Raw genomic sequence first — 20,246 nt, 5'->3', positions numbered from 1 at the left:
GAAGTTAAACCAGTTTGCTGCTGTTCTTACACAAAAACAACAAGCCCTAAGGTAACCTTCCATGTTTCGATCATTTAATCTTTGTTTAAACAAGTTTAATATCATATAAACATCGGTTGATTACCAAAAATCATTCCTAACCATGAAAAAATCATAAAAATGGTCAAAAATATGTTTTGATCATACACATGGTTAGGAATCAGAATCATACTCTGTTTTGGCCATAAACACGGATTAGAGGGTTTAAACGACGTTTTTACGGATCAAAAGTTCGGTTTAATACCCTAACAGAAACTCTAAATTTCGAGGCTGCCATATTGATAAAACATGCTTGTTTTGTGATATAGGACTGTACCTAGCTTATATAGAACCACGAGAACCCAAAAATTGGAATAAGAGACCAAAAACGAGCAAAAAACGAAAAGGTACGGTCGAATTGCTCGATTACGGGCTTCTTAGGTTAAGGTTGTAATGTGAATATTTTTAGGTTATCATCAGCGACAAAATTTTTGAGTCCCTGTCCAAATTTGGTAATTTATCGACCATCCGAGAATATTTGGCGAATTAATTACCGATTTGGGGCATTTATTTGGGAAAAATATTTAAAATACTTGAAAATTATGAAATGTTTTGGAGAAATCAGATTTGGTATAATATGATAAAATATGAAATTTGGGGTCATTTGGAAAAACCTAGGTATGTTTTGTGGGTTCGCGCTTGTTCGAGATTTCATAGTCGTTTTCGGATCGAAAAGGGTATTTGGCAAGATTGTTAGTTTCTAGAATTTTTACAGATTGTTTTGAGAAGTATTTTGATCACGTAGGAATTTTTTCAGATTTTTCGAAAATCGTTTGGTATAAACGGACAATTTTTGGGTTAAATATAGCATATAAAATGATTTTTTATAAATTTATAAATCAGTAAATAATTCCAAAAATATTTTTATAAAAATCTGCATATTTTAATTGATAAGTGGCTGAATTTTCATAACTTAATGATTAACGAATAATTAATTGTGCTAATTTAAAAATTAAACAAATTTAATTATGATAAAAATCGACGAGTTCGTGATTAACGAACCTGTTGAAATATCATAACATCAAGAGTGATCAAAATCATATTTTTGGACAAATTAAGTAAAAAAAAACTTTTTTTGAGAAATCCGGAAAATTTTGGTGAATTGTGCTCGTTTTTCTCCAAATCGAACTAAATAAACGGAAACAAGGCCCGTAGCGAATCCAGACATCTAATTTGTGATCTTTCTTTATAATTTAATCATTTCATCAACCAACATGTTTACCTAAGCTTACAACACCATACCTGTTTTCTAAACGCTTAAACGATCAACTTGGCCCAGTTGGTGAAATGGGGAAACTGAGCCAAGTTCGGTTTTTAGTATTAGACATTGAACAACATCACAATCTAAGCCTACTAACACTTTCTGGGTATAGTAGCTATACCCAGACTAGCTATACAGCTCATTTTAGTATATTGATTATAATAATATTAAAATATTAATATTATTATAATATTCACTATAGGGACTAAATAACTAGTCAAACGAACTACAAGCTGACGCGCTACTGAATACCGATTAAACCATGAGTTTCATGACCTCGCTTTTAAACTGCTTTTACAAACTTTATTGGGGTGAAAAACATGTTGATACATATCTATACGCTCTGAATTGTTTGATGATGGGAATTAAGTACTAACACACAAAAGTCCTCACGAACAAAGTGATTAACTTCGATCGGGTGGATTGTGAATAGTACTATTGGTTTGAAAAACCCAATTGGAATCGGCCTGTTTGCCGTGTCACACTTAACGATGTTTGAACATGACCATAACTATACAAACAATGTAGTGTCCGACATAGCTACTCGGGGCATGTTGTGGGTGGAAGGGGGGCCACAATGGTTGATTGAGCGTGGGAAATGGAGGTACACAGCTCGAACAGTCAAGGCTTCACTGTAGCTTAGTATAATTACATCATAAACAAACAAACAAACGTACACACAATTATACTTGCATAATTACGAACTGGGTTTAGTTTGTATCACCTAGTTGTAATCGAAATTAGATTAATGTAAAATATTGTAAACTAGTTTGTATTGTTCTTTATAAACAATGTGGTTGATACCAAAGGTGTCTGTTACATTTCCATTTTACACTTTCGCAATTTGCTAAATGGGGTGTGACAGAAGTTGGTATCAGATCCATTGGTTATAAAGGATCAGGTTATCCCTTAGGATACCTAAAATATAACCGTAGGTTTGATTATCTCTGGGAAAGTAAATAACAATATAATATTATATACTGATGGATGTCGGGATGAACTCGAAGGCAAGTGAGTTATTATGGTCCAGAACATAATAATAGATTTGCTTGTACGAGGGGATTCGGGAAGAAATCGCAGGACATAACAATAAGTAAAAATGGCAATATATTTATAACAAAGGTAATGTTAAGTGTGTGTGTGTGTAACATGCATACGTGCTTATCTGGAACAATATGTACGAATACGTGAACATACTATACTGTTGATAATAGTAAATCTTGTTGTAACGAATATTATATTAGATTATAATCAATGTTAACTCTTATTATAATTAAAACTATATTTTATTAAAGCTAATATTATATTTTATCATAATTAATGTTATATCTGGTTATGACAGATAAAATATTTTATTTTGTCCTAAGTAATAATATCCCCCACTCTGATTCATATTATCGAAAAATATTATTTTTATGACAAATCATTGAACCGAAAGATGTCGAGATCGGTAGACTCATATCGAATGAAGAACCGGTGTTACCTATAAACGAGAATTTCGATAAAGCTTTATCGAGTCAAAACTGAACCTTGTTGTATGATTGAACCACATACTGAATTTAATATTCAAGGCCCAGAAAAAAATCGTAGGAGGTGCGATTTACATACGTCCATCTCAACAAAATGTAATCCTTATCAGTTCGTGCCTAATCTTTATCTTATATAACTATTTTTTAATAGTAAACTGTGCTGTTTTCTAGTCATCTTTTCACTTCCCTCATTCAAGAATAAACACTATTCCTAGGAAAATACCTATTGATGAGTTCAATTTATGAAATTATAAAATATAATAAGTACTTTACGAAATCCTCGATATATAACAGACTGTAATCACCCGTATATACTACTTATCAGCAATAGTTCAAAAGTTTTTCATATCATCAGTTCAACCATCCCTGCCTAACCCACCTAATCAACAAACTCATCAAATCTCCTGTGTACCAGTATCTCCAGCCACTCCTATATTTTTTCCACTCTGATCGATTTGTTAGAGAAGAGAAACCTCACGCTCGAGGATTATCGATGCACTTTGACCCGTATGAGACATACTTACTCCCCATTTAATAAATCACCACTTTTAGTAGACCCATTATGCTTACGGGTACTGAATGACTTGGTGAAAGAATATTTTCTAATTATATTTAATAGCATCTAAAGGTTAAGGGGAGTATACAAATGCCTCCAGACTATAACAAACTATTTAAACCCATGATAGGCAGATGTCCACTTATGGGAAAGGCAGGGTAAAACAATTACACAATGATGGGATTACATCGGAATAATTGTTTTGTGAGTTGTGAACTATTTGTGATTATTATAATGTGTGCTCAGATATACAAGGATAGTTTGGCACTGCTGTGTACAGTTTCTATACTCCATGCAAGCATCTGGTAGTATGCAATGCTGATAGGGAGGACGATTTGAATCTTTTAGTACAAACATAGACCCTTATCCGGTTAAAATTACTTGTCACTGGGTGATAACTTTAGATGTATACATGCAAACAATTGCCTTATTAGGCTCAATCTATGTACTCTCCTTGGTATATGAATACAGGTTTCGATGTGTGTGATACATATGTGCTATTTACAATACTTAAGTATTAGCTAATGTAATTCCCTATGCGATGAGTATATGGGGAATTGCTATTAATTGAAGTATAGTCGTTTATCATTATAGGATGGCCTCGATGAAAACAAACACGTGATCTGAGGCAGTTGTAGTCTAGATGATTGTTCGGCAACTGCAGACAATAGCCCTGACATTAGCAGCGCGATTCCCTGCCTACATTCTCACGGTGATGAATACAAGTCAAAGGCCAAACACTAATACGGCCGTGAATACTATTTCACTGCCCAATACTAATATAGTTACAATTTTTACTCTCCCACTAAATACGAACATTGTCAAGAATAATACTTCTCCACTGAGCACTAATTCTACTACCAATAATAATAATTTCCCCCACTAAATGCCTTTGCAACGAAAATCTCTTACCAAACATGAATATTGGTCGTAACAACAGTGATCCTTCACGACGAGAATACTCGTTTAAACAATTATGTAATGCAAATCTGTAAATTTTAGTGGTACTTAATGAGTAAATGAGTGAGTAAAATGGATCAAAACGATGTAGTCTATTATTAATACCAGAATTTTCTCATCACATATGTGACAAATAACGATTGTATGAACTTGGGAATAAGAGGCAACCAACCGCATGACCTGGGCAAAATTTAAAACCCTTATATCGAAACATTTTCGTCCAAGGAATGAAATAAAGAAATTAGAACCCGAACCCAGGAAAAAAATGAAAGATTCGGACCAACTGGAATATACAAACCGTTTTGACGATTTGGTTCGACTGATGGCATGGTTAGTAGACTGGAAATAGGAACCTTATTTAATTCAGTTAGCCATTTAACTTGCGAGAATGTCGTGACACAAGCCAGTATGGTTGCTTTGGATTTGATCAGAAATGGTGTGTTGAGGGTACCAGGGAATCATCTAGTACAAAACAAACCAGACATGAAACAGAGGTACAAGAGCTACAACAAATTATACCTGCCCGACCTACAACTCAAAATATTACGGCGATCAACCTTAGTTCAGAATGAAACATATACAATGAACCTCACTGATGTGTGTTGGATATGTCTAAAAGAACGAATGACCCTCACAACTAAACTTTAAATATAAAACGAAAATCCTAAAACCACACACAATCGGCAAGTGTACCGATCGCAAGTAGTATAGACATAGGAAGTCCGAGTATCGAACAAGTAGACACGTAAGGACACTAATGATCACTAACACTAGACAAGACCTACCTATAAATAATATTTAATTGATTTTTGATTTTTAATGACTTAACTGGACTAACTAGACTAACTGATAAAAGTTACCTAAAATAGAAAACTTAACGACACTAAAGAGGTTTTAACGAATATGGAGAAACGACTACCTAAGCAAGAATCCTATTGAATGTTCAATGGCTAATGGAATCAACTAATCACACGACACCGGGATCTTAAAAATAATAAATCAACTAAGGCTCAGTAAAGTTCGCTGGATCACCTCTCGGTCTCACCAACTAACCCTCACGAATCTAAGAAGATAGAATTAACCTACCGGGATAAAGATTACTAAGTACCCTAATGACGCATCTCCTCTCGGACTCAACGACACAAAATTCACTAAAAATTGGTACTAGCAACTCAAGGGGTAAAGGGGTAACAATATTTAGCTTGATCTAGGACACTTATTTGCACGCAACTCTAAACCAGATAAAGTCAAAGCTCGCTCTCGCGCAATTCTAACTTAACCGAATAAAGACGCGACACAAACCGACTCCCTATTACATCTCGGTCACAAGGAAGGTGAACCTATTGAATTTTAGTAATTAATTGCACAAAAGATTCCTATGGTCGCGCTAACCACAAATAGATCAAAAACACCAAGTCTATGAATTAAACGTAGAACCCTAACCGAACGACACACAATCAATCAATCAAAGTCATACGCGAAATCAAAAGCAATAATTATATAAAAACAATATTTTAACACATCCAAGATCAAATTAAATAAAGTTTTCCAATAATAATCATGTCGTGTAATAAGTCAAAACCAAATAAGCCGTCAAATAAAATCAATATTCATCTCAACCTAGGTAGTTCAAGTATTTAGCCAAGTATCATATCTAAAGTAATAATAATCTTTAAAAGCGACATCATGAAGAAATCAGAATATTAAAAGATTAAAATTCAATGTTTAGAATCAAGAACTCAAACCCAATAATTTAAATCTCCAAACTCCAAGTAATTGCCTTGTTTCTTGACCACCCGCTGCCTCTTCTTCTCTTTTGGCTGCTGGTCCAATCGGATAACGGCATTTCCCTTGCAAAAATAAATTGTGTTTCTCCTTGATTGGCGAGCTCCAAAAAACTACTAATTCCCTTGTGACTTTTCTTGTTGTGCTCCCACTTCTTGCGGCTCCTTTCTTCACCGTCCAAAGTCCTCTCCCTTTCTGATGCCTCCACTCAAGAATATATTATATATTTTTTTTCGTCTGACTTTTCTTTCCTTTTATTTGTGTAAGGTTTTTTTTTCTCCATCCACGATTTAGCCTGGATCAAAATAAAACCCACTGTTCGTGGGCTTCACCTATAACATTTGTGGCATCAATATAAGTAGTCAATATACAAATTGACATATTACATTTAGTTACTTTTATAAGTAAATTATATAAAAGACATGCTTCGTTGCGTGAAATTTACTTTGTGGAAACCCAATATAACTTGTGTAATTTTTTAAGTTTTTTTCTTTTTTTAACAAATAAACCATATTCGTTCGTTGTGTTTTAAAATTCAAACGAACCCATTAGGAGTAAAATTCAATAAAAACTAGCTCAAAAGTGTAGGAAAATTAATGTATAAATATGTATAATTTAGATGCCATCAAATATTCCCACACTTAAAACCTTTTTCGTCCCTGAAAAAGAATTCTACACAGGATCATAACCAAGTTCAACCGACAACTCTTGGTTTTATTAATTATTATTATTATATATTTTTTTTTCTTTTTAAAGTATTAGAACAAGTGACCCGTTACCCAAGCATTTCTTCCAACTTTCACCTAATAAGCTAAATCAGGTCGATTTCCGGTATTGTGCTCCACTTAAACCCATGCCCTAATACTTACCAAGGCAAATAAGGCGTGACAATTTCATTAGTTTGTATGACTAAGCGGGACTCACACTTGAAAGCCCTGCCGCCACTTCACCACGTTCCATTATGGTTTTACCGGGCCGAATCACCCAAATTTGACTTAAACCTATTGCCACATGATCAAAATATTTTCAACTCATATACAACCTATAAACTCTAGTTTGGTCCTAGGTCGACCGAGAGTAGTTTCCTTCATGGTGGTTTTGAATTTTTTTTATGCCTTTTGGATTTTTGCATTGCCTTTTGGCTTCTTGCAACTTTTTTTTTTTTATTTTTAAAATTCACCATGTTGGACGATATTACAGACTGCATCAAGGCTCAGGTCTGCGGCACCGCGCAACTAAGGGCCGAGCAAAACTATCTTCTGCTATTTGTAGGAATAGATACGTATACATAAGATTATACATATAAGTACGTATACAAAAATTAGGTTTTTACATAAAGGCGATCATATGACTCGAGGCTTGAGTATAACCCGACTTTTCATTCCAGTCCTGTTACGGGATTAGTTAAACAAACAAAACCATAAATGTTTTCCACTAAAGTCAGGCCATTTAAAAGGTTCAATTAGGTCAACAACCAAACCGCCCTTTCATTCTCAAAGGCTAAGCCTACCGACACATCGATTACTGAGTCTAAACCGTTCGGTTGCCATACATTACGTGTGGGTCTAATGGGCACTGTTCTTATTTATTATATATGTATATAGAAAACACCAAGAAGTTATAAAATAACCACTACTCGGTAATAATATCATTTCCTGTTTAATGTAGAGAAAACAAATTTCAAGGGACTACTTTTTTTTTTTAATTTTTCAAATATATTTTTTTTTCAAAATTTTCTACAACTAAGTAAAATAAATCTCATCCCCACACTTAGAACGAAATGGTCCTCGATGAGAACAAGGAAAAGAAATAAAATAAAATAAAAATAAAACAGAAAATAAAAAGATAGTATACAGGACTAAAACAAAGAACGGGTTACTCCCCTGGTTTGTGTGCAGAATCTTCAATAGCTGATTAGTAACCACATGACCGTATAGCATTTCATTCGCGGCCGTAACCTCGGGAGAACCTTTTCCAAAACGCCATCGTAGCTACCATGAGCATAATAACCTGTAAGAACTCAAACTCGCTCCCATGTAGCGGCGTACACAACAGAAAACAAAAAAACATAAACAAAAAAAACGTACTTTTGTGTTTTTGGTTTTTAAATTTTTTTATATTTATTTACTAATAAAACACCCCTTAAATCGACTGACTCGAATGGAAATTGAGTACGAGTGGTTTCATTTTGGAACATCCTGAAATAGACAAAAACATAAAAAACAGATAGCACAAACAAATAACAGAAATACAAAACTCTACAACTCGGGCAGTCTCCCGAGTGATGCATCCATCACGTCTACGTCTCGGAGAGCGAGTCAAGGTACAATACCTCGACAGTCTGATCAGCCATCGGCTCACCAATGTAGTGCTTCAGTCTATGACCGTTCACCTTAAACTTCTCGCTTTTATTCTTTATCTCGACAGCGCCATACAGGAAATCCTCAGTGACCGTGAACGGTCCCGACCATTGGGATCTCAACTTTCTCGGGAATAACCTCAACCGGGAATTATACAGTAAGACCAGATCCCCACACTTGAACTGCTTGTTACCCTTCAACTTCCTATCGTGCAGTTCCTTCGTCCGCTCCTTATACCTAAATGACTGCGCGTAAGCGTGATCTCTCAGCTCCTCTAACTCGTGCAACTGGTGGAAACGAGTGCTCTCTGCGGCAGACATATCAAGATTGACCCTCTGTACGGCCCATGAAGCACGGTGCTCTAACTCAACAGGCAGGTGGCAGGCCTTCCTATAAATCATCCGAAACGGTGTGGAACCTGTCGGAGTTTTGTAGGCTATACGGAAGGCCCACAACGCATCATCCAACTTATCGGACCAATCCCGATGATTCAAACCAACCGTTTTCTCAAGAATCCGTTTGATCCCCCGATTACTCACTTCTTCCTGCCCACTAGTCTGTAGGTGGTAGGCGGTGGCAAGCCGATGGGTGACCCCATAGCGTCGCAAAGCCTTTTCCATCTGCGCATTGCAGAAGTGAGTACCTCTATCACCGACCAACGCCTTCGGGACACCAAAACGAGCGAAAAGGCTCTTGAGAAAACGGAGTACAACTCGGGCATCATTCGTGGTTCAGGCCTTGGCCTCAACCCACTTCGAAACATAGTCAACCGCCATGAGTATGTACTTGTTTCCACGCGAAGATGGAAACGGTGCCATGAAATCAATGCCCCACACATCAAAAACCTCACAACCCTGAATAGCATTTTGGGACATTTTATTTCGCGGCGAGATGTTGCCGACCCGCTGGCAACGATCACAACCCCTCACAAACGCGTACGCATCTTTAAAAATCGAAGGCCAATAAAAACCACAATCAAAAACCTTATTCGCTGTCAAACTCGCACCGTGGTGACCTCCTGTTGGTCCAACATGGCAATGGCTCAAAATCTGCCATCCCTCCTTAACGTCCACGTACCTCCGGATCAACTGATCAGCACCTATACGAAAAAGATACGGGTCGTCCCAAAGGTAAAACTTAGCACCAGCAAAGAATATCTTCTTTTGCTGGTAAGACATCTTCGAGTAGTACCTGTCCGCAAGATAGTTCGCGAAGTCGGCGAACCATGGTAAACCCTCATCCTGAGCTAAAACAAACATGAGACTCTCCGTCGGAAAGTGGTCATTAATCCTGACCCCCGGCTCTCATAACTCAGCTCCCTCAAGACGCGAAAGATGATCGGCCGCCACATTCTTGGCCCCCTTTTTATCACGGATTTCAATATCAAACTCTTGAAGCAATAGGATCCATCGGATAAGGCGTGGCTTAGCATCCTGTTTGCTAAAGAGATAACGAATGGCAGAATGATCCGTGTACACAATCGTCTTAGACAGAACTAGATAGGACCTGAATTTATCGAACGCAAACACCACAGCTAAAAGCTCTTTCTCGGTGGTGGTGTAACTCTCCTTTGCACCATTAAAGGTCCGGCTAGCATAGGAAATCGGATGGAAGTGCTTATCCTTCCGCTGTCCAAGAACTGCTCCGACTGCAAAGTCGCTCGCATCACACATCAACTCAAAGGGAAGCGACCAGTCGGGAGCAATCATGATCGGGGCGTTAACGAGTTTGTCTTTCAATAGATTAAATGCCTCGATACACTGCTTAAAAAATGCAAACGGGGCATCCTTCTCCAGAAGATTGGTCATGGGTCTCGCGATCTTAGAAAAATCTTTGATGAACCGATGGTAGAACCCGGCATGACCCAAGAAACTCCGAATGGATCTCAAAGAAGTGGGTGGGGGAAGATTAGATACGGTCTCAACCTTCGCTCGGTCGACCTCTATCCCCGCACTCGAAATACGATGCCCCAAAACGATGCCCTCGCGTACCATGAAGTGATACTTCTCCCAGTTAAGGACTAGGTTGGTGTCAACGCATCGGGCCAACATCCTCTCAAGGTTGGAGAGACACTGATCAAAAGAACTCCCAAACACAGAAAAATCATCCATGAATACCTCCATGGAGTCCTCGATCATGTCATGAAATATAGCCACCATGCACCTCTGAAATATTGCTGGAGCGTTACACAATCCGAACGGTATACGTCTATAGGCAAACATGCCGTATGGGCAGGTAAACGTGGTTTTCTCTTGGTCATTGGGAGCAATCGGAATCTGAAAGTACCCGGAGAAACCATCCAAGAAGTAGTAATACTATTGTCCTGCCAAACGCTCCAGCATCTGATCAATGAAAGATAAAGGAAAGTGGTCTTTCCTCGTGGCATCATTTAGTCTGCGGTAATCAATGCAGACTCTCCAACCGGTCACAGTCCTAGTTGGAATGAGCTCGTTCCTCTCATTGGTGACGACTGTCGTGCCACCCTTTTTAGGAACCACTTGGACTGGACTAACCCAAGAACTATCAGAAATGGGGAAAATGATCCCCCCATCAAGGAGTTTGATAATCTCCTTCTTCACGACCTCCTGCATCTTCGAATTAAGCCGCCGCTGCGGCTGAACGACAGTCCTATGATTATCCTCCATGAGGATTTTATGAGTGCAGAACGAAGGGTTGATACCCTTAATGTTGATAATCTTCCATGTAATGGCCTCCTTGTGCTCAACAATATCTCTCTCGACAATCTCTCTCTTGACCTCCGTCAAAGCAGATGCAATAATAACCGGCAGCTTCCTCTCCTCGTCCAAAAATGCGTACTCCGAATGGGCGGGCAAATCCTTAAGCTCTAAGGAAGGATGGGGGCTCTCGACAGAAGGTCGGTCCATCAGATCGTCTTGTACGATCCTAGAAGACACTTCAGACTCAGGTTAATGTGACTCGGTGTCATCTTCCATTGACTGATCGGTCATGGCAACCATGTCAATCTCCGGAATGTCCCTATCGAGAATCTGAGTGTCGGAGGCAGATCCTCCACAGATCTCACTGAAAAACTCCCCAACATGTTCCGTAATGGTATCAATGAAGTACAAGGAGTCATCAGCGGACTTGGGGTGTTTAAGTGACTGTCGAACGTCAAAGGTGACATTCTCATCCCCAACTCTCAAGATCAACTTACCCTCGCAGACGTCGATCAACGCCTGTGCAGTGGCAAGGAATGGTCGGCCAAGAATAAGCGGTACACTATCATCATCGTTCATGTCCAGAATGACAAAGTCCACCGGGAAGATGAACTTGTCGACACGAACAAGCATGTTCTCGACCACCCCTCGAGGGTATTTCACAGAACGATCAGCAAGCTGGATTACTCATCCTGGTAGGCCTCGGTTCACCTAAACCCAGCTTGTGATACACGGAATACGACATGAGATTAATACTGGCACCAAGATCAGCCAGCGCATGAATAACCGTATCATGTCTAAAGATGCAGGGAATCGTGAAACTCCCTGGATCAGCCATCTTCTCTGGTAACTTCCTCTGTAAGACAGCAGAACAACTAGCACTCAAAGGGATGGAAGCTACCTCAGCTAACTTCTCCTTATTCGAGAGAATATCCTTAAGAAACTTCGCATGTTTCGGTATCTGGGTGAGTGCCTCAAGGAATGGAATATTAAGGTGAAGCTGCTTCAAAAGATCAAGGAATTTGGAGTTCTGCTCCTCATCTCTATCTCTACGGACTCTCCCGGGGTATGGCAATCGAGGGTTTGTAAACTCTCGGTGGCTCGCTCGTTGATTGCTGTTTCTCGGCCTGTGCTGAACTCCCTGGGCTGCTCCTCTGATGCACCTGGGCCGGCGGAGACTCCATCTGAATCACCTCATCCACCTGCTCCTCTCTATCATCAACTGTAGGCTCCTCGACTACTCTCCCTCTAGACATCTCCTGAATCTCGGGCTCATCTCGTGCCCCTGCACCGCTCCTCGCCATCACAGCTTTCGCGAATCCCTTTGGGTTTTGCTCGGTGTTACTCGGTAGCGTACCCTGCGGCCTCTCGTTCAACCGACTTGCTATCTCTCCCATATACCGCTCGAGACTCTGAATTGATGCTCCCTGATTCCTCATGAACTGCTCGTGCTCGCGAAACTTCTCCTGGGTCTCCTTATGTCGGTAATCCTCTCATGTCATAAGCTGTGACAACATCTGCGTCTACTGCTCCATCATGTCCTCCAAAGTGGGCTTCTTCTCCCCAATGCTCGCTCCCTTACCGGCATCCTGGAAAAGACTCTGACGCTGCTGAAAACCGGACTGATTGCCGCTCCTCCAGTTGGAGTTCTGATTGCCTCTTCATCCCGAGTTATAAGAATTGAAAGAATTTTGATTTCGGTTTGGATTTCCTATAAAGTCTACGGCCTCCTCCTTCGAACTGACTGGGCACTAAACGGTATCATGCCCTCCTCTGCATATCTCGCACAACTTGCTCTTCGTCTGCAAGTCCTTCACAATCTGCGCTAATGATGTGTGTCTAATAACCCTATAAATATGAACCTCACAACTAAGGTTTAATATTAAAACGAAAATCCTAAAACCACACACAACCGGCAAGTGTACCGATCGCAAGTAGTATAGACTTAGGAAGTCCGAGTATCGAACACGTGGACACGTCAGAACGCTAAAGATCACTAACCCTAGACAAGACCTACCTTAGAATAATAATTATATTGATTTTTTATTTTTAAATACTTAACTGAACTAACTAGACTGACTAACAAAACTTACCAAAAATAGAAAACTTAACGGGGAACTAACTGTGTTAACTTAGGATGGAGAAAAACGTCTACCTAGGTCTGAATCAAATTGTAGGCCTAACCAGCTAATGGATTGAATGATATCTAGACACCGGTCCCTAAAGATGACACGACTAAGGATCGCTCGGGCTCACTAGATTACCTCTCGGTCTCACACAACAAACCCTAACTACTCAAAATCGGCTAAAACCACCAAACCGGGAAACAATTGCTAACGTGTTCTAATGAAGGATCACCTCTCGGTCTCACCAACACTCGAACCTAATGGCAATGAATACTACACAACCAAGGATAGAGGAACAATTCAACTTAAACCAAAATAGATCAACTAGTCGCTCAAACACCTAAACCTGACAAGAAACGAACTCGATCTCACGCAATCCTTATTCTAGCATGCAAAGGCAATGAGACAACCCTAACTTCTTATCACCTCTCGGTCTCAAAAAAGGTGTTTAACCGCTGTACTTAATCCAATTAAACATGCAACAAAACCCTACGGTGGTACCTACCGCAAACAAACCCTAAACACCAAGTCTAGAATCAAACAATGCACCGATCAATCAATACAAAACTAATCAACCGACACACGGGGTTTATGCAATGAATCACCAAAATTTCCAGCCATTAAACACAACCTATTTCATGTCTAAATCAAACTTTACAATAGCAATTAAGGTCTAATAATCAAACAATCCAACAAGCTCATCAAACACTAACAAGAATCATCATTCCTAGGTAGAACTAACAAGTTTAGCCAATAATCATCTTTGGACAACCATGAACTTTAAATAAAACCATTAATAAACTCATACCAATCATCTTAACAATTTTCCAACGATCAACAATAATCATAAACACTTCAATCTCTAACATAATTGCAAAACAAATTAACAATTGATCAAGAAAATAAAGTTTGATGAACAATGAAAAAGATGTAAGGATATCGGGTGTTTCCGGGGCTGTTCTTGCTGTCAAAAACGATGGAGATTCAATCCCGAGGCTTGGTTCTTGTGTCTTCTTCCTTCCCTAGCCGCCACAACCTTCAAATCCTAGCCGAAAAAACTTTTTTCTTTTTTTTCTCCCCTGCTGCTGCTGCTGTTCGGCTGCTGTCCAACAGCTCTAGGTATTTTAAATTCTTTATATTATAATATTATAATAGTATTTGGGCCTCCATGATGCATACGGGTCGGGCCTTGAGCTTTGTCTTGAACTTGTATGCGTAAAAGGCTCATAGAATGCTCGAAAAGTCCCGGTTTTTACCTTTCTTTTACCCAAAACTTACAAGATTAATAAATGTACGTAAAACCTATCTAAAACGAGTTAAAACATATAAAATATAATATAATACGTAGATAAAACGTGCGGAAAATACGAGTGTTTTACAACACATCAGCTAACGCCTCTACCTGTGCCGTGAGTGCGGTGGTCGTGTCCACCGAATGCATGCCGCGTGATATGGAGTCGACGGTCTTACCACCCTTGGCGGGTGGTCGCTGGTATCCACTCATAGCTAACCCGTTAAACAAAGCGATGCACTCATCCAGGTCCTTCGTCGTCAGCAAATTTCCTCCCACCGTTGTGTCAAGCATGTTCTGCGTCACGTACGTCACTCCATTATAAAACTTCTCAACAACCGCCCAATCTTGCAAGCAGTGGTTCAGGCACAACGCTAAAAGATTTTTAAAACGGTCCCATGCCTCGTAGAAACTTTCGGTGTCCTCCGAGTGAAAAGACTGAATCTGATTAGGTAGACGAGCGACCTTAGCCGGAGGATTGTATTTCTCAAGAAATTGGGTCTGCATGGCAGCCCAATTAGCTATGGAGCCCTGAGAGAGGACTCAAGCCATAGACTTGCATTATCGATGAGCGAGAATGGAAAAACGCGGAGTTTCACGGCGTCTTCGGATACGCCGGCAAGATGGAAAGTGTCGCACATACGCGCGATACGAGTGAGATGATGATGCGAGTTTTCGTGAAGTAACTCGTGGAACTGAGAAGAATGAGAAATGGTATTCAGAATGTTCGACGGAATCTGCCAGTTCGTGTTAACTCCAATGACGGGTGGTGCGATGCTGGATCTCGCGCTAGCATTGGCCTGACGGGCCCGGTCTGCAACTGTCCTCCTTGGTGGTGGATTGTCGCCCATGATCTTATCCCTATCGTCAAAGTCAGAAAATGTAGGAGAAGAGGATAAACTACCAACGGATAATGAAGTAGATGATGGTGAAACGGTGCGACGTCTCTCCCGAAACTCTCTCTCAGGCTCGGGAAATGATTCAGTGTCTGGTGGTCCACGATATCGAGTATGTCGCATACAACTATACAACTCAATAAAAGAAGCCAAACTATCCTAACAAATAAACAAAACAAAAATAATTACAAGTAGCACACAAGGTAAGTCCTAACTCGGATCGCTCTCAAAACGCCTAAAACCGTGTCCCCCGGCAACGGCGCCAAAAACTTGATGTGTGTTGGATATGTCTAAAAGAACGAATGACCCTCACAACTAAAATTCAAATATAAAACGAAAATCCTAAAACCACACACAACCGGCAAGTGAACCAATCGCAAGTAGTATAGACCTAGGAAGTCCGAGTATCGAACAAGTAGACACGGAAGGACACTAATGATCACTAATCCTAGACAAGACCTACCTAAGAATAATATTTAATTGATTTTTGATTTTTAATAACTTAACTAGACTGCCTGACAAAAGTTACCTAAAATAGAAAACTTAACGACACTAACGAGGTTTTAACGAATATGGAGAAACGAATACCAAGGCAAGAATCCTATTGACAATTCAACGGCTAATGGAATCAACTAATCACACGACACCGATATCATAAAAATAATAAATCAACTAAGGCTCACTAAAGTTCGCTGGATCACCTCTCGGTCTCACCAACTAACCCTCACGAATCTAAGAAGATTGAATTAACCTACCGGGATAAAGATTACTAAGGTACCCTAATGACACATCTCCTCTCGGATTCAACGACACAAAACCCACTAAAAATTGGTACTAGCAACTCTAGGGGTAAAGGGGTAACAATATTTAACTTGAACTAGGACACTTATTTGCACGTAAATCTAAACCAGACAAAGTCAAAACTCGCTCTCGCGCAATTCAAACTTAACCGAATAAAGACGCGAGATAAACCGACCCCCTATTACCTCTCGGTCACAAGGAAGGTGAACCTATTGAATTTTAATAATTAATTGCACAGAAGATTCCTATGGTCGCGTTAACCACAAATAGATTAAAAACACCAAGTCTATGAACTAAACGTAGAACCCTAACCGAACGACACACAATCAATCAATCAAAGTTATACGCGGAATCAAAAGCAATAATTATATAAAAACAATATTTTAAAGCATCCAAAATCAAATTAAATAAAGTTTTTCAATAATAATCATGTCGAGTAACAAGTCAAAACCAAATAGCCGTCAAATAAAATCAATATTCATCTCAACCTAGGTAGTTCAAGTATTTAGCCAAGTATCATATCTAAAGTAATAATAATAATAATCTTTAAAAGCGACATCATGAAGAAATCAGAATATTAAAAGATTAAAATTCAATGTTTAGAATCAAGAAACTCAAACCCAATAATTGAACTCTCCAAACTCCTAGTAATTGCCTTGCTTCTTGACCACCCGCTGCTAGAGGTGTTCAAAAAAACCGGTTATAGAACCGGTTTGGTCGGTTTAACCGAAAACCGGTTAATAGAAAAACCGGTTATTAAAAAACCGGTTAGACCGGTTATTGAACCGCCGGTTAGTACTTCGGTTACTCATTCGTGGACAAAAACCGGTTATTAAACCGGTTAGTAAAAAAACCGGTTAAATTTAAAAACCGGTTATTAAAAAACCGGTTAACCTAAAAACCGGTTAACCGGTTAACGGTCAAAAACCGGTTAACCTTAACCGGTTTTTAGGTTAACCGTTTTTTGACCGTTATAAAACGGCCATATGACCGTTTGGGTCCTTTTTTGCCCGTTTTTTCTTGATTTCTAGCCGTTTTTTTTAACATTTTACCCCCACAAACAGCTATATATAGTTTAGGTTGGGTAGGTTAGCTCACACTCGATTATACAACTCTACTAGCTCTAAACGTTTATTTCATACGCGATTATTTTGTTATCTCACACTCAATTATACCACATTACCACTCCATACGTTCTTATTTCGTAGTCGTTTATTTCATACTCGTACTCGTTTATTTCATACTCGATTATACGCTCTTATTATCATGGCCTCCCAAAGTGCTGCTTCATCCGTCAACATGGGTGCCTCGAACACAGACATAACGGTCGTTCGGATCATCCCCACGAAACGAAACCAAGATGTGTGGCAACATTTCGACCTATGCGAACTGTCTAACGGTCGCCAAAAAGCTCGATGCAAGCACTGTTTGAAGTTCTATGCCAAAGATGCAAACTCCACTTTAAAAGCGCATATACAACAGCGCTTTTGCAAGGCCTTAAAGGACGAAGCGGGAAGTAGTTCGCAGCCGGAGATGACGAATCAAGGAGGGGTGTTTACGTACGACGTTGAAGCGGTACGTCAACAGTTTTCAAACTTTGTGATTCAACAAACACTTCCTTTCAACCACTTCGACAACCCTCAATTCACGGAGATGATGCAAAACTATGTTCAACCACGCTACCAACACGTAAGTCGTTCGACCCTTAGAAGAGATTGTCTTAAAGCATGGAAAAACGCTAAATCCGAACTAATTTCATACTTTTCAAACTTACAAACTGGTGTAAACTTAACAACGGATGTTTGGTCGGTACCTCATGGTTCGCCCGACTCATACATTTGTGTGACGGCTCATTGGGTTGACCCCGAGTCGTGGCAAATGATGAAACGAACCGTTGCGTTTCAATTGTTTGATTACCCGCACACGGGTAGAAATATTTTTCAAATCTTGGATAAAGTCATTCGACAATACAAAATTGAAGATAAAATCTTTTCAATTTCGTTTGATAACGCGTCCAATAATACGGCCGCGGTTGGCCATTTAAAATTAAAGTATAAACCTATTTGTGATGGAGCGTTTTTTCATAGCCGATGCATTGCACATATTATCAACTTGGCCGTGCAAGATGGGTTAAACGTGATCGAAACGCAAATAAACAGTTTTAAAAGAATGTTACGAGATGTTTTTAGCAACAATAAAACATTTTCAAGATACAAAAAATTTTGTGTAGAAGCTAATTGTCAATGGTTGGGGCCAAATTGGGATTGTCCAACAAGATGGAACTCGACTTGTAATATGTTTGAGAAAGCCATCCAACAAAAAGAATCATTAATTGCGTTTCATCAAATTTTGTCAAGTAGGGGTAAATGTGCACCATATGATCCTAGAAACTGGTTATTGATTGAGATCGTTACGGAGGTCCTTCAAATTTTTAAATCTTGCACAACTTGTTTATCCGGGGTTTACTATCCAACAAGCCCCATTGCTTTACCAAAAATTGCTGTCATGTGCACAAAGTTGAGTGAACTTGATTGTAGGGGTGCACCTTATTTTGATATGGGTGTAAAAATGAAAGAAAAATTTAGAAAATATTTTCAACAACTACCCGCTGTTTTGACATGTGCTGCTGCGTTAAACCCTTGCATCAATGTTGGTGGTGTTGAAGCTTTAATAGAAAAAATTTGTGATGAGCTTGGGTTAAACGACGATCAAAACCCCTATTATAGCCAAACTTTAAAGAATGCTTTCAACACCACCTTGTCAAACATGTATGATGTCTACCTTACAAAATACGGGTCGTCTTCCCAAATTCATGACTCGTTAAGAGCTGTTGCCCAATCCCAATCCCAAACCGACCTTGAAATGGGGATGTACTACATGATTTGGGAAGACGCCGGTAAACGTCAAAGGGTAAACACCCCAAGCAGTGAACTTGGAAGGTATGGTGGTACCAACTTTGTGAAACACATGACTCCGGATGAATTTAGAAGTCTTGATTTGCTGGCTTGGTGGAGAGGTAAGGAGGATGAGTTTCCGATCCTCGCCGCCATGGCCAAAGATTTACTAACGGTCCAAGCTTCCACGGTAGCTTCGGAGTCTGCTTTTTCTGTTTCTGGCAGGGTTATATCGATTAGGAGGACTCGACTCACTGCACCAGCTATAGAGATGTCGATTTGCTACAAGGATTACTTGGACTCTTTAGATAGGGCACAACATCAACGCTCACTCGAGGGGGAAATGGAGTATGAAGCGGGCTTGTATGAAGACGAGGTCAATGAAGGACACACTCAACCAATGACCGATGAAGAAGCCGCGTACGACGATTACCTAAGAAATAGCTCGGGATCGGGTAGTGAAGAAAATTAGTTAAAGAAACAGCAAACATGGAGGCAAATCATGAGTAAGAAACAGCAAGTTGTTCATGTAATCGTGTCTAAGCATTCTTTTTCCTAATATGTGCTCTTATTTACTTGTTGATTTGGATTTTTCTAATTTAGTTAAAGAAACAGCAAACATGGAGGCAAATCATGAACAAACTGCGATTGTGAACAACAGGAGCATCTGCTAGTTCACGATTTAATGTTTGTATTTTTGAGTTAAATCATGAACAACAGTTCTTGGCAGAGATTTCTTCAGTGTTAATGATTTAATGTTTGTATTTTTGAGTTACGAATATGCGATAACGATTTAATGTTTGTATTTTTATGTAAAAACTATAAATGAAAGTTATGTGTTTTTAATCTTTGGTTTGTTGAAAACACATTCACCAACACACACTCATACTCATCTTCCAAGCAAAGAACCCTAACAACGAAAGCAAAGAATGGCTTCGGTCAGTCCGTTTTGCCTTGTAGTTACCGGTTTGCCTTTTAGTTACCGGTTTGTTTATACTGTGAAAAAATAATGGTCTTCATTAAGTACAAAA

Source organism: Bidens hawaiensis, unplaced genomic scaffold (genome assembly GCF_021521415.1).
Source record: "Bidens hawaiensis isolate Kalapana, Puna unplaced genomic scaffold, B.hawaiensis_p1.1 tig00005013_1, whole genome shotgun sequence".
Classification (NCBI taxonomy): Eukaryota; Viridiplantae; Streptophyta; class Magnoliopsida; order Asterales; family Asteraceae; genus Bidens; species Bidens hawaiensis.
Note: the sequence above shows the minus strand (reverse complement) of the source record.